This window comes from Anser brachyrhynchus, assembly GCF_964034855.1.
Source record: "Anser brachyrhynchus genome assembly, chromosome: 9".
NCBI classification, from domain to species: domain Eukaryota; kingdom Metazoa; phylum Chordata; class Aves; order Anseriformes; family Anatidae; genus Anser; species Anser brachyrhynchus.
The window spans coordinates 15,961,112-15,977,454 of NC_137703.1; the positions used below are offsets into that span (position 1 = coordinate 15,961,112).

General features: G+C 43.4%; 1 long non-coding RNA gene across 6 annotated transcripts; it reads left to right on the forward strand.

Moving 5' to 3' along the window:
- Positions 1-1,164: 1,164 nt before the first annotated feature.
- LOC308200023 lies at positions 1,165-11,676 on the forward strand. 6 transcript variants are annotated; one of them, XR_013955166.1, is made up of 3 exons: positions 1,165-3,976; positions 4,307-9,909; positions 10,519-11,676. It is a non-coding gene; the product is annotated as an uncharacterized lncRNA (long non-coding RNA). The 6 variants fall into 6 exon arrangements; XR_013955167.1 differs by having other exon boundaries at positions 4,307-7,548; positions 8,705-11,676; XR_013955168.1 differs by having other exon boundaries at positions 4,307-7,548; positions 9,193-11,676.
- Positions 11,677-16,343: the final 4,667 nt, after the last annotated feature.

A 16,343-nucleotide genomic window follows, 5' to 3' on the forward strand; every position in this document is an offset into this window, starting at 1 on the left:
GTGCCTTAAAGTTTGTATCTGGAACACAGCATGAGGCTTAGCTTTGGGCCGTAATTATCAGAAGTGCCCCTGCAATGAAAGTAATGTTAGCACCAGGGAAAGTGGTTGAGATGACTGTCAGACATGGATCCTACAGCTCTGCGTGAGATGGGGTTAAAAAACACGGCTCTAGCAAAGAAAACTGGGCTTTGATAATGTACTGCGGTGTGCTACTCCACAGTTCCAACAACATGCTTCCTGAGAAACGTGGTCTTTTTGAGTACTGGAGGCAAGTATTGCAATGCAGCCTGTCTTGGAGGCAACCAGGGAGAGACCAAGAGAAAGAGAAAGACCAGTCATGATGCAGAGCTAGAAGAGGCTCATGCAGGAGCTCTGACAAGGTCATGAGAGGCTCACTCCTTCCAGCATCTCTGGCAATATCCCATAAAAGAACCACTCCCAGTTAAAAAAAAAAAATGCATCTGAGGCATATTTTTTTCCTCCTGTTACAGTGCAGAGCTTTTTTTTTTTTTTTTTTTTTCCCTTCAGTGGGAGAAATTTGTATGCAAAGTGATGAATACAATTGACTCCCTGCCTTTAGGCATCTAGGGAAATGGCTGAAAGAGATGGAGAACACTAAGGAAGGCAAGCTTGGCGATCGGTGGTTGGTAAGGTGAGACATGTCTCTGGTTTACAATAACTTTCCATTCTCAGAAGCAGGAGGTCTGGTGTCTCTTCCAGCATGAGAACCAAAGATGTGAGATGATGCTGGTAAGGAGACAGATGGACAAAGGGGGGTGTTTTTGTGCACAGTGTATATTTAAGCTGCTGGCTCTTGCAGTGCTGGATGACCATCACACAGGTGTGCTGGTGTTTTGGGTCACTTCCAGCCCCTGATGGTGCAGGTGCTGTGTCTGTCCTGGTGACTTCCTCCTGGCCCTGATATTTTCTGTGGCATTTGCAGTTTCCTTCTCATACTCAATAAATGGTCACAGATGGGCTACCATTGTCAGCTATTGTCCTGTTCATCCCAAGTGATAAAGAGGCACAGCATGACTTGATGGTCCACTTGAGTGTCCCAGGCCTTCTGTCTTGCAGCATAAAGTGGGAAAAATGCGATGCATTCCCTGGAAATGGCTTGCTATGCTAACCCTGTCTCTGACCCCACTCTTTGTATGCAGAACTTGCTGCTGGGAGTCCTTCACGTCTGTGCTCCTTCATCTTCCTGGGGTCTGCATCTGGCACTTGCAGCGTGAGCCATTTCCTGAAAGCCTCGAGCACTTTTGGCAGCTGGCTCCAGCGCCTTTGCCAGCATATTCCTCCTTTGGGGGTAAGCTGTAGGGGCGCCCTACAAGCGATGGAGGTGGGAATGCAGAGGCTTGGAAGTGGCAGCTTTGGGGGAAAGAAGCTGCCTTTCCTTAATCCTGCTGTCCTTCCTAAATCCACACAGCCCTTCTGATCACCGCCCGGTTTTTGTGCACTGGGGAAGGAGGGGAGCAGGGAGGGAAATCTCATTAAAGACCTTGCTGTTGGGAATGGTTGAGTGTCTCATTAGAGTGGGCAAAATGACTATTCCCGAGAACTCCACGGGGGGAAGGAGTTCATTTATAAACAAATGTATGTGTCAGCGTGCCTGCGGGGTGTGGGGCTCCTATCCCAGCACCCAAATGGGAAACGTTGGCGTTGGATTCGGCTGTTGCTCCATTTACTGATCACGTAAGGTGATGTCTTACATGATGCCCATCTCCCATCATGAATTGGAATGGCTTGGTCTCCTCTGGAAATCGGGCAGTATGGAAAGAGGGGAGGAAGGGGAAAAGGGGGGTTGCTGAAGGTCCCTTCCCACTGCCCTACCTGCACACGCAGTCCCTGCGGGAGTATTGCACTCCTGCCAGCAGAAACTTGGCGCGAGGGGGGAGAGGGAGACAGCAAGCATACTTATCAAGTGGCTTGGACCGTAGCCGATTTGAAATATTACTAACCTTGCATTTTCAAATTTGATGCACAACAACCAAGATGCTAATACTTTCCTTAGTTTAGAAAAAAAATCCTTTCACCCATCTCTTCTAGCCGAAGATTAGGAGAGAAGCTTTAAGAAGATTTAAAAAAAAAAAAAATCAACTTCTGAGCAGCGGAAAAAATGGTTTGTGATTCAGGGGCTCCGGGCAATTCATCATGGAAATTGGGTTTCTTAGCCGACATCATGTGAATCCTTTCGGCCCTGTCAACTTTTTAATACATTACATTGAGAATGTAAATCGTGTTGGTGAGGGGGAAAGAAGAGGGGGAAAAAAAGAGAAAAAAAGAGAGCTTCTTCATTTTGGGTTTAGAGGGGAGGCAGCTTGAGGCCAGTAATTCATATTAACTAAATAATACCGAAAAACACACTCTCTAAATATACAGATATGTATATACACCTTAGGAGGGCGGGGGGAGGGAAGAGAATGAGACAGACCAAAATTGAAATCATTTTATCCTTTTGAAGGGTGAGTATTTGAAAGGGGTTTGTTATGGATTTATTTTTATTTTCTTTTTCTTTATTTTTTTTTTCTTTTTCTTTTCTGTATTTGGGTTTATTTTATCCCTTTCTCTGCTTGAGCTAGTTGTTCCATCAAAGAGGAGAGCAAAATGAATATTTTGGAGGTGGAGGAAGATGGAGGCAACAGGAAAGAGGAAAGAAAAACCCGCAAGAACAGCCTGGGATCTTTTCCGAGTTTGACTTAATTTTGTCGTTGTTGCTCTTTGCATGCATGCTGTGTCAGGGTGCTCTTGATTAACTTTTCAGTGAAAGGTGAAAGCTGGGTCTGGTCTGTGTGAAGCTGGGGATGGGGAGCCCACAGGTAGTGCTGTGAGAGCTGAGCCCAGCCCGGGCACACTTTGAAGCACAAGCCTTGTGGCATGTTTGCTCTGAAGCCCTTCAGGAGGTTCAGTGCAAGCTATATCAGTGCTAAAGCATCGATTGCCTTCTCCACAGGTTACGAGAGCCCACGAAGCTCCAATATCCTCAGAGGGGAAAATGGCTGGAAGCGGGGATTGTAGCTGGAGCACTTCAGGAAAGATCAGGAAAACGAGCTTGTATGCTTTGCTGGGGACTTCTTGGAAAGCCTCTGGAAGGCCACTCAGAAAAGCCATGCTGATGCTCTTTCTCTGAAATACAATTGTCAGCTTGGATGCCTGCCACAGACAGGAGATGGTATAAGTTCACGGACAGCCCATAAAAAATATTGTAGAGGCTGGGGGGAAAAATGGAGCTGGACAATGTCCGACTCTGCTTTCCTGCAAGAGGAGAAAAATAAAAATGTTGCCCAAAATGTCTGGGGGCAGATAAAGGATGTCTGGAGCACAAGGGACAAAGGCATGGCTGGTGCTTCTGATAGCCCTTAGCTGATAAAGCAATGTGCTTTTATCAGCAAAGTTTGCTCCACGAAGCAAGATGCAAGCAAAGCATTTAACAGGATAACCATGCACCAGTATGGGGCCATACTGGTGTGGAACTGGGCATGGGTAAATGCTGTCATGTTTTCAGGCAGATCCAGCCTCCAAGCTGTGCATAACCAACCTGCTTTAAACTCCTTCACAAACAGGTTGCTAGTGACCAGTTCTGACAGCAGAGTGTTTTATCCAGCTGTGTTCAGCTCTCCTGCTAACCTCACCTAACGGCTCACCTCCCTCTGTGCATTTCGGCTGTAGCAGGAATAGAAGAGATGGTTTGTCATCTCTCTTGCTCAGCATCTTCCTAAGTCTTGAAATATGATGTAAAGCTGAATGTGCTTACTATGACTTATTAAAGGCAATTGAACTCTATTTAAATAGAGTACCCTAAAAAGCGAATATCCATTCTGAACATGTGCATTTCGGTTAAAAATGCTCGCTTTTACTCTCTTTTTGCACTGCTAGAATCGGTTGCTGCTCCTCCCTCCATGTTTGCAGCTCAGATTTGCAACATGATAACCAAGAGCAAGCAGTGATCCTTCAGTTTTCCTAGAGACATTTGCAGGTAAATTTGTTCATAAACACATGTAGAGTATGCAGCTATGCAAATCTGGGGGCTGATATTAATAATGCACAAGGAAGAGGCTGGGTGGACGTTCTCCATGGTGGTGATATTTTCATGCATAAGAATATTCCTGAGTATTGCATGTGATTTTACTGAATACGGGAGTACAGTCAGGCAGCTGATATCATCAAGATATTATTTAGCTGGTTTCTGCAGTCAAGTACAGCATTTCCAGGGGGGGTTTCTGGGCCTGGCGCCTGGCAAAAAGAATTAATTTCCTTTTTTTTTTTTTTTTTTTTTTCCTGCTCCCAAACCTGTACTTCTCCACAGGTGCTCTTCTGCTCTTGGAAAACATTTCCTGTCTTAATCCTGCTTGCTTACAGCACCCAGGACCAGAACCAACCCTGGGTGTCTGGCTCCTGCTGAGAACCTGGTCTGTCCCATCTTTAAAAAGCTCCAGAAAGGTGAGTCCACCCCTTTGGGGAGCAGACTAAGACATATTAACGTAGATGGAAACTTCATTGATAGGTCACATCTGAGAGTCTGTAGAAATGAGCTGCATCTTCCCTCTGCGTGGGTCAGGAGGGACAAATCTCTGCAGACAAGAAGCTCTTTGGCAGGTTTAGGTTTGACCTACCAGTGGTGAAAGTTTTGTGCAACTCCACTCAACCTGTCATCTTCACCTCCTTCTGCTGAACCTGGCAGCCTGTCTCTAGCCTACATGTCCCTGTGCAGCAATCTTACAGGGCTCTGTCATTAAGGTAGCTTCCAGACATTGCTCATCCTCACAGACGGACATACAGGTTCCCAGGTCACTTCTTTTAAAGTTTTATGCAGGTTTATTTATTTATTTATTTATTTTTATTTCTTATTATTTTCCCCTCTGCTTCCACCACCTGCTCAGATCTTAGAAATGAATTGTTGAGACTGTCAGAACTGTACAGCACATAATAAAGTGTGCACATATACCTATATACACATATACGTGGGCTTGTTTATGTTGTGATGCTGTAGTACAGCTTAATTAGGACATCATTCAGACGTCTGGGCCTATGCCTAAACTGGAAATTTATTTTATTTTATTTATTTATTTTTTTGTGTGTGTGTTCTCATTGAGGTTTTAGTCAGATTCCCAAGTGAAATAAACAAAAGGCTAATTGCTTTAGGATTTTAATTACTACTGCAGTACCTGGGTTTATTGTATAAATTGTATTCTATAGGTGGCTAAAGGATACCACTAGCAAATGACAGATTTTCAGCTAACAACAGCAGTATTAAAATCAAAGTAATTCTTTGCAGTAGGATCCAAAGGACAGCATACACATTCATTTGCAAAACTCCTAACTTTGTTGTAGAATGTTAAATTCAAGGCTTGGCTGACTTTTAAACATGATATAATTAACCATGCCTGAAAATGTGTTTAAGAATAAGAGACAAAAGTAGAAGTATTTTATAATCCAAAGCGTTCTCGAGTCTCTTCAAAGTTCCTTGAAGAGTTGCATTCCTGCTTTAGCTCACAGGTGGCATGCTCCTAACGGTATGCTCCTAATATGTAATCCCCAAGTGACTCTTCACACACATTAATACTCAGTTCCTACAGCTGTTTGGTTCACATTTGGGTATCTGTAATGCATTAATCCATACATGCTTCTGTATGCCTCCTGCTTTGTGAGGTAGGTTATTCCGTTGATTTTAAGGCTTAGAAAATGTAAGACAAATTCTCATTCTATGTATGCTTACCCTAAAAATATTTGGCACCATTTTTCTGTCCATCTGTATTATCTTGTTCATGATGCCCTGACTGAGCAACTGCAAGAGAAAAGAACCTTTCTGAAAATGCTGTTGAACTTTTTTTTCTTTTTCTTTTTCCTTTTTTTTTTTTTTTTTGACAAGTTATACTCCAGATTTATGTTATCACTGGTGGCCAAAGGAAATCAGAGCAGACGTGTATTTTTGAGAAAGCCAGATAATGTATTCTAGCTGTATTTATTATAAATATCTCAATTTGGGAGTAGTGTTGAGTCTTGAATAACTTTTCCCATAGTCTTGCAATGAAGAACCTCAGCTGGATGGCTTTGAAGTTTGTGCTTCAGTTTGACAGGAAATGTGAGGTAAAGAAGAGAACTCCAGGAGAGTTGTAAGGCACCAAATCCTAACAGCCCTTGGACAGAAGTGGGGTGTGGATGAGATAGGGGTTCTGAAGTTTCAAACACAGGCAGGAGGTTTGTAGAAGACCAAAGCATCTTCTGGTTTGAGACCTACTTGGAGGAATCCCCAAATGTAAGCTAGTTGTGTGTAATTTTTTTAAAGGTTTAAGGTTCAGAGAATTCAGGAAAGTCATACAAATTTGAAGCATGACAGCTGCTTTCAGCAGAAACTGAAAAGAAAGGAACAGTCTGGCAGACCAGTTGTGTCCTGCTGGTTTTATTTATTTCTGCAGAAACTTGCTGTATACCAGCCCCCACGGTAATAACATTAGCTCTAAGGGTAGCAGGGATTTGCATTTCAGCAAGATTTATTAAAGCTGGGTGGGATTTGTTATCGTTACTTAATATTTGTATGGTGCATGTGTCCCAAAGGCTGCAGTTGGGCCTGGCTCAGGATAGGTTGCACATGAGGTAAATGGAGGCCGTGCCATTCACGGCCTAGGATAGGGATAAGGTGGAACAGCAGGCCGGTGTGCAGTCACTGGATGACTCCTTTAACAAAATACGGCTTCTGATCTGCCAGCAAGTGATGCTGGTCATGATTAACCCTTGTCCAGCTGTAGTCAGGCCGATCTGTGTATCACATGAGCTGATGAGGGCCTTTGGGGAAAGACCAGTCTTCTGTGCAACCAGAGTCCTTTTATTTAACTTATGGCTTCCAGCTTGTGCTGGATCAGGTTTCATTCATTGGGTTTTAGTAGCAAAAAGGAAGTAGTCTTATCTCTCAAGTGCTTCCCTCCAACTCTTCTACCCTCCACACAGCTGTCTTTAAGAGCCTCCCTCATTTCCCCATGGCCCATTTGTGGTGGTCCCCATGTCCTGTTATGAGGCCTGGTGTGGGATGGTGGGCACTGTATTTGCTCAGTGGTCCTTCCAGAGCTCAGGAAGGGCAGAAAATTAATATAAACCCTTCCTCAATCTTTGAAGAAATGTAAATTCTTATTCAGGGTGGGACAGCCATGGGGAACAGGGTAACCATGGGGATCAGGGCAGCCCCTCACTCCAGCTTAGCCCATGAGCTCATACCAGCAAGTCCTGCCTTGTTTTATTTTTATATTGTAGTTATTGGGAGCATAAACATGTTGCCAAATACCACATCAGTAATTAACTCCACACTGAGAAAGCCCTGGCTTCTAAATTTTGACATTTTATCTTACAGATCATGAAATGATGAAAACCAGGTATGATGTAATATGTGGTGGGGTTTATTCCTTTGGGAAAATGTCTTTTTTTATAACCTCAGTTGCTGTATTCTTTCTTTCTGTCTGAGTAAAATTTGAGAGCTGGTCCAATGCGTGTCAAGTAGATGAAATCCGAGACTAAAATGCGTGATGACCCTTGAAATGAAGAGGCTTTGGCAAGCAGGTATGATTGCATGGGCTGCTCTGGTGTTAGGCACTAACTCAAGAAGGAAAACCACTGAGATTTCTGGTAATGGAAAAATTATGTAACCGTATTAGCACTTTTCAATTAAATTTTATGTAAACTGTGCGCAGAATTTCAAGGTTTAAAGACAAAATGAAACATCAGTTTTAATATCTTGGGAAAATGTTTAGAATTTTTTACCTGTAGGATTTACAGTCTTGGAGCTTGTTCTGGAGCAGAATTAAAAGAAATTTTGAAATTTTCACTTCGCTGAAACAGGTTATTCAGCCTTCAGCAGAGCTTGAATGGAGCTAAAATGATAAAAGTTTTATTTTTATCTTGCATGCCTTCAAATAAACTTGTTGCTCACTATGGAGGTGTAATACACTAACAGTGATTTTATGCTTACAATAGTCAAGCTGATAGGAGAAAGTAGGATTTTTGCTTGTACAACCATCACAGCTGGTCTAATAAAAATGGTACCTCAAAGTTTTTATTTATTTATTTATTTATTTCTGAATGGAAGGATTTTTTAATAAAACAGAAGCATTTTGTGGGGAGAAAAAAGCCATCCCCAAACTATTCAGTGAAATAATAACTTCCAGTTAAGAAAAAAAAAAAAAAACAACCCCTTTGAATTGGAATTCTGGGACCTGCTTTGTTACTACTGTGGACCATTCTGATTGGAGAAAAAAGTGTTTTTTAAAAGATTAATCTAGACCACATGAACTGATAAAATGCTTTGATATTTCCAAAATGGTAAGTAGTAATGTGCTGTAGCCCATGGCTCAGTATTGTACCAGTGCAGTGTATTTAGGTCCTGGTCTTTGAAATATTTTTTTATTCATAGTGTGGAAAAACTCAAATAGATTTTGTAGACAATCAGGATTGATGATATGGCAAGTAACGGTGCAGACAGATTGCGGGCACAGAGCTTTTTGAATTTCGCTCTGGCAAGCTGGACATAAGTCAAACAACATATGTTTCAATACCACTGAAAGCAATGGCAAAATTCTAGAAAGAAAAGATGTAGGAAGCACTGATGGGCTACAGGAGATTAAAACCTAGATATATCCCAGCAAGTGGTAAATTTGAAGAAGTTTTGGTGTAATTGTACATAAACAGCTGAGTGTGCCCTTCCTGTTGTCTTCCTGAGGCATGAAGGGTATCTGTCAGCTGGCATCCTGATTTGAAGCAAGTGATATAGCCTCCACTAATGAAGATGGCAAGATAATTGCTGAAGGGCGGCATTTGGTTTGGGTCTTCACCTTCTAAGACGGGGGCAGAAGTGCATTAAAGCTAGGGGTTCAGCATACACACCTGCACACAGAGGCAGTGTTCAATGTGTTCAGCCTGCCAAAAGAAAGCTCTAGAGGACGATTTGGCTGTGAAATCTCAATGTCAACACAAGCATCTGGTACTACAGGGATCTTTGCTCTAATAGACCCAGCACTTCTCACTGAACTTGTATAACAGAGTGCTCATAAGATGAGCACTTGATTGGACTTAAGTGTGATAAATTCCAGAGGAAAATAAGATGCTGACAGTGAGAGCAATTAACTGCTGGAACAGCCTCTCGTGAAGAGCAGAGAATCTGTCGTGACTGCATGCCTCTTAGTTCACAACTAAATGGCTCTCTGAAAGGTTCGCTTGGGTTCAACCACCGCTCTGGAATGGGCTCCAGGTCTCTCGAGAAGGTGAAACTCCCGCTGCAGTACCTGGAAGATGAACCCCTGTGACCTTCACGGCCAGCACAGCCTACTCCAGCCTCAGATCCCGCTCATTTTGGCGTGATGTATTCAGAGATACCTGAGCTCCTTCTCAAACACCTTTGGCACTTAGGGCTGCTTCCCTGAAACCAGTAAGGGTAATCTCATGAAGATACTGATTTATGTAAAATTATTTACATTGGTGGGGCAGGCCTGCCAGGAGTCCTTCCTTCCTGGAGGGGAGGAGTACACATGATGTTTTAAAATGTATATGACATAAGATGGCTGTAATCCTTGACTGGCCCTGAGACTGGACACCAAGCACCCTGGATCCCTTATCTGGGTTTAAAACTCGGTTTCCAGCCAGGAGAAGATGATGCATCCAGCCACTGGGCATCATGCTCTTCCCTTCCAATGCCAATGTGTCTCAGCCTGACATGCTGGCTCTGAGACAAGTATTTTATTTATTTATTTAATTTAAATTGGAGGGTTTTCCTGCATTTGGGATGAATCCTGCTTAATATAATAAAAGCAGATTTCACTTCCTGAACTTAAGTATACTCCCTGCAGTCAGAGCAGACTGCATCCAGACGCTGGCGTAAGGAACTCCTTTCTTGGACAAAATAAACACCAGTGCAACAACACAAAAAAGGTGGTAAGAACAAGGCATCTACATACAATAACAGCTCGTTGGTGCTTTCTCCAGTTCTTTCATAACGCCCTCAGTTTACATTTATTTCCCTTTTCTTCCTTCTTTTCCCATTCTTGTCTTCCATTCTATCTTTTCTGGCCTGTGTGTGTCAGCCTTTCTTGCCACAAATCAAACCTATTAGGAGCTCCAGAGGGACTCCTGCCAACGGCCTCTCTTTGTGAACCCTCTGGCTTTTTTTTTAATCTGCAGTGTTCCACATTATATTGCCATTGATTTAATAGTCCGCCATGAATTTTACTACCTGTCAAGCAGCACAATTATTTTGAATTCTATTGTGGGAGAGCTTGACACCCAGCTCTGGATCACTTTACACTTTTCACCAGAGGGACCCCCTTGCTGGAGGGCACTTGCTGATTCAGGATAGCATGTTACGTGATTGTAGGGTGGTATTCTGTGTCATTGTCTTAATTTGGCATTTGGGGGATTGAATGAATTGGCAGTTGATGGATAAAGACTCCCACCTACTTGAACCTGGAAATGACATGTGGAATGTGGAAGCTATTACAGGGTGTTAAAAACACAAACCAATGACTTTCTTCCCTCTTGCAGCTCCCAGCTCTGACAAAATTAGATGGTAAGAACAATAATCTTTGCTGTTGGTTCATTCTTCATGGGCTGATCCTGCAAGCTTCCCAAGCAGGGTGCTGAGCCCTCTCTTGCTCAGCTCTAATGGGATTGCTCAGCACCAACAAGCAAAGAGCCTGGATGCATGCACCTGGAGATGTATTCCCTGTGGACAAGTAAATAAGAATGGAAACACACTTTCTGAGAGCTGGGGTTGGCAACATGCAGCATATTTCTTACTTAGAACAATGAGTGGATTACATCTGCATTAAAATAAAGATTGGTTAATTCAGGATGAATCAGTCTTTTGTATCCCATTTTAAAGAGCTCTCTTTCTATCATCTTTCATGACTGGGATAAATTGTTTTTCAGATGACAGGAGTAACAGACTGAGCCCATGTTGTTTTAGGGGCTGTACACATGTAGAAGGACTCCAGCAACTTGTACGTACCCCATGAATATATTTCAAGACAGCAGCAGGTTCCTGTGGACAACGAAGAATTATATAACTTGCCCATGGTCACAGACTGAGTCCAAGCTGGACCTGGAGCCTGCTTTCCAATGTTCTGTTCCAATCATTTTCATCAGGGTGTTTTTCCTCCCCTGCTGAATTTGTGATCCTTCTCACAATGAAATGTTCTGACGGGTCTGAAGCAGATGAGTTTGGAGTGTGACCTCAAAGCAGAGAAAGCTGTTTTGGTAATATTGGGATAGGTTATGGGAATAGTAATAAGATGTTTTTTTTCCTCTTATACAGGTTTTTTTTTTTTTTTAGTCTGATAGAGAAGGTGAAATCACTGTGACAAGTATATGTAATGATCCATACAGATTAGAAGAGAGAATATGCTTCTAGGTCTCCTTGGCCTTACACCAGGAAAGGTTATTGTCACCTTTCAGGAAGCTGGCAGGATGGTACGGACTCCTCACAGCTCCTCACATACGGGGCACAGGTTGGCCTGCTGGGGGATTTCTGGCTCAGGGTGGGTAATTCATGGGTTGCATAAATCTCCCAGGGAAGTTAGGTGCAGGCAAGTTCTGCTGTCTGTGTGCTGAGGCCCTGGCAGACCAGGAAGAGGTACGTCTGAGCTTTGTGGTATCGGGCCCAGGTCCCTATGCCTCCCTCACAAACACAGAGCTAGGATACAGTTCGAAATGCCCAGGGTCCTCCTCCCCCAGCATTGTGACAAATATGCATTGTGTTCTTTTGGAGATCGCAGTCAGACAGAATAATTAGGTGGCAACACAATTTATTGCCTGCAGCCCTATAAAGCTCAGGAAGCACTCTTTCAGCCTTCAGCTGGTATTTAATCAACATATCATAACTTTTATTAAGCCTAAATGAAATGCTTCTGAGATACTAAATTTAAAGTATGCCTGGAAACCAGGGTCATTTTTTGTTTGATTTACATATTGCAGCATCATGCAAACGGGGAATAGGATCACAAGGGGCCCAGATTACAGCCTTCTCCCTGGGGATGCTTCAGAGGTTTTCTCCTGCTGTGAGACCTCCGATAAAACACCAGGTACCAGGGTGGGGAGCGTGTGTGTGTGTGCTGGAGCTTTGGAGGCCTCAGCTGCTGTTACTGATGGAGAAAGATGGGACGAGTCACATTGCCTAGGATAGGTTCAGTGGAAGCACTAGGGGTTGTGACAGTGGCTTCAGCTGTGTATCGAGGCGTACATCTGAGTCCTCCAAGAGATGTTTTCTTCAGCACAGGTCCACAGACAAGGAAGAATGGTTACAGCCTTCCCAGGAAATAAATGTCTGCCTCTGAAGTGCTGTATTGATGGCATTGAGCTTTCCTGGGCATCCCTTAGCATGTCTCTGGGGGCGTTTTATACCTCCTGTGGCATCCCCCATACAGGTCCAGTCACCCCAGTGCTTCTAAAAGAGGACTTCTTCCTTGGATCCTTTGCTTCTGCCAATGAGCAGGCCACCCCTGCTCACATCCCCTTTGCTAGCTGCAGAGGTGGGCAACCACAGAACAATTCCAGTGGCATCTGGCTGCCAGCTGCCCAGAACGGGTGGCTGTCACAGGCCTGCTAGCCAGGTTGTGCCCCAAACACTTTAATTTCTGCAGCAGCCAAATCTCTGTGACCAGCATCACATCCACTGGTCATAGGCTTGGCCAGGCTGAACGATGGGACCCATTTCCAGTTGTGATGGATGGTGAGAGTGAAGGTTTCAGGCCCCACTGCCTGGGATTTGACAGAAGCTCAAACTGTGCCAGATGCTGGAGACTGACTTAAAATGCTAATGACAATATTTAAAACCCATGAAAATTCTAAAACAAGGATGTTATTAAAGTAGAATTAAGGACAAAAGTGTCGCTAATGTCTTCAAGAAAAGGGAGAATAAGAACATTTGGGTTTAAAATTGTATTAGAATATTAGCTGAAATCTAGAAATAGGGTTTATCTGTGAAACATTGCATCTGAGAATGTTTCTGTTCACAGATGAGATGCTCTGAGTGAAACTGATCTGACTCTTGGGGTTAGCACTTCTTGTTCTGGGTGGTTGCAGAAGGTGAATGCTGTGTCCGAATATTAGGGGTTGGGGGAGTATTGCTCTCTGGACATGTGTAAATTTCTGTGGGAGACACTGACATGTTTGCTTTGATATTGTCCTCTCTCTCCTCCATAAAGGTCCTGGGTTGATGATTTTAGAGTTAAAGCAGCCAACAAAATATTTTGCGAAAGAAGGGGTTTTGCCAAAACTAGCTTCTCCTTTTCCCATGGAAATTACTGTCTGCAGAGATATCTTCTGGGTCTGGGTCGCTGGGCTAAGCTGGGGCTGGAAGTGTGGAGGGTGGAAAAGTAGAAGAAAGAAGAAAAGATGAAGAAAAGGAATAAAAGTTTGAAAAAGATAATCTAAGCCAATTCCAAGTGAGGGTAGTAAACTTGCAAAAGGAAAAATGCTCCATTTCAAACACTGAAATGCTAACAATTGATGATTTTTTTTTTATTGCCTGTCTGGTTTCTAAACCGCAGATGTGGAAGGCACTGAGAAACTAATTTTTCTCTTAAACTGTAACCATTTTTAAAACATTGTTTTAACTACTTCTCACTACTTTCTGAGTTAGATAGTTATGAATGTTTCTGCAGTTAACAGAGTCCTGTTTTCTTTTTTTACTCTAATAAAATTAGGAACATTAGCAAGATGGAGTTGCCTTCTAGGCTTGCACGGGGGGTGACTGTCTGGCCATTGGTCATCATTGTGTCCTGGAGCCCAAGACATACAGAGAGAGACAGGGCACTGGGACAGGGACTAGAGCACTGGGAGAATTTGCATCATTGGAGATATTCACAAGTCAACATTTTCCTCTTCGAGGTTCTTACAGATGGTTAGAGCTCCAGCATGTCTTGACTCGCTTGCGGTCATGGGGGACCGAAGTACAGTCTTAAATACAAGAATAAAATATAGTCCTCCCTCTGCCTGGGGAGGTTACAGATAGAAAAAAGCCAAAGCAGCCCTGAGGCTCCTCTGAAATGCTCGGTGGGGTGGCTGAGGCAGATGAAGATCCGTACCTGGAGGCATACAGGCAAAGCAAGGACATCTCCACATCTTACGGCTCAGTCCTACGGCTGGTTGGAAGTCTTTCCTGGTGAATATCACTGGCAAATGTTCTTGTCATTATATATATATTTGTTAGCACACGGATGGTGCTGAAACTAAGCTATAATTATTGGCGGAGCTGGCAGTGGTGCCTATAATTAAGGTTGCCAGACATTTCCCATTAAAAGATTCTGTTTTCCAGTGCTATATCCTTGCCAACATGTAACTGTTCAGGCTGAAATTTTCAGTTGCAGGCCACTGGCTCAGGCTGGTCTTTGTACGTATGAATGTGCGTGTCTGAGCACCATACAGTTCAGCCAGATCCAAGAGTGTGAGAAGGGGAAAAGGCATTGTTTTTTAGTTACTTAAGGGAAAAAAATGTTAACAACCACATTGTTGAGAAGGTCTGGCACTTTCATGCTTTTTTTTTTTTTTTTTTCAGGGACTTGACATTTGGGTTTGTGACAGATCTGGGCTCAGGAGAAGGTTTGCCCTGAGGTCTGTCTGGCTCTCATGCAGCCCAGGGCTTTGGGAGGGAAGCAGGGTTCCTCCTTCCCTGTGCAGGCTAGCAGCCTGTTTTGGGGTTTGGCCAGGGAATAAGAAGGAGGCAGCCTGGGTTTCCCAAACCCTGGATGTTTCTTCTGCTGACTCACAGCAAGGAGACAGACACGTGGGCAGTGATAGCACGGAGGTAAGGGCTTCCTGCCATGAGAACAGAATACAGAAGAGATCGTACGAGGAGATGGATGGGGAAAGGGTAACAGTCTGCTGCGAGGGGGGTAAATCCTTGGCAGCTTTGGTCATGCCCACCCAGACCAGAGACTCTGTAGGACAAGGCTGTAGAAGTGAGAGTCCTGAGACAGGAACTGTTCTGGGGAACCTTCCTTGGAGGTATCTTCTCTACGGGTGTTCCAGTTACAGCTGGGGAAATCTCCCACTGAGGCTTTTATTTCCCCAAGAACATCGAGTCATGTCAAATTTTCTGTAATGTCAAAAAAACTCTTTCCAACCAGAATACTTTGTTTAGGTGTTTTGGTTTGGTTTAGATCTGCAAGCAAAAAAATATTTCCTCGCTGGAAATAATCATTACTGTAGCCAAGGCAGAGCTGAATGGCCTGGAGCCACCTATCATGCAGCTAAACCCTGAGGAACATTGGAGAGCTGCTGGTTCAAGGAGCACTGGCTGCCACATGCACTGGGTGAGGCAAGGATGCTCTAGAAAAAACAATATGGATCTGTCAGGGACATCAGGTATACGAAAACAAGAGATAAATTCAGATTGTACAAACCACTCTGATTCTTTTGAGCTTCTTTTCTTCCTGTGCTTCCATGTGTAATCCTACCTACGCTGCTATCTATCCATATGGAGATGTATGCAGACATGCAGGTGCAAGGTGTTCCAAAGATTCCTGGCCACTGGAATGGTGGAGTATGGGGAAAACTTTCCATGCACCTAGGCTTGTAGCTCCTTTGACTTCACTGAAGTTACTTTGATTTATAACAGCTGAGTATCTGGCTGTTTGCTTGCTTAAAAAAAAAATCTATTTACATACTAGGCTCTAATAAGACCTTGGAAGAAGCAGTGATTTTTGCTTTTATGTTTTTATTCATTGTCTGGTCCATCTCCTTTCTTTGGCAAATTTAAATTATCGGTGAAGACAATACTGGAAGTACATTTGAAACAGTACTGTTTAAAGTTCCTGTCCCTGGTTCCCATCTGAAATATTTCAGAGATAATTTATGAATGAAAATGGAAGCATGTATTCGTTTACAATAGCCTGCCCATTCCAACCACGGTACTGTTGGGAAAAAAAAAGCAACCATATTAAAATTTTGAAAAAGGCAGTCTTTGCAAGGCTTGCCCTGGAAAAGTGCAGCTTTTCTTAGAAAAGATGCTGAGAAAAAGCAATTTGCCTTTAACGAGTCAGCCAGGGTACCAATCTGAGTCAAGATACTGTAAAACAGGCAATCTGAGGCAGGCTAAAGAAAAAATTGCAAAGTGACTTTACAAGTGAATTTGCTAGTCATGCTGCCGTAATTATTTGCAAGTGCAACATCTGATGTTGCAATGCAGTGGCCTCGCTTGCTGTCCTAATCGTACTGAGGTCAGCAGATACTCCCAGCTGTTGAAGCCTTGCAAAGAGCTAGTGTCCTGGAACTTCTCCCACCCTTCTCCTCGTCCACTTGAAGCACCTTCCCTCCTTCATCTGGAAAAACAACTTCACTCTCTTACAGTGTCTTGTAGAAATGAGCTA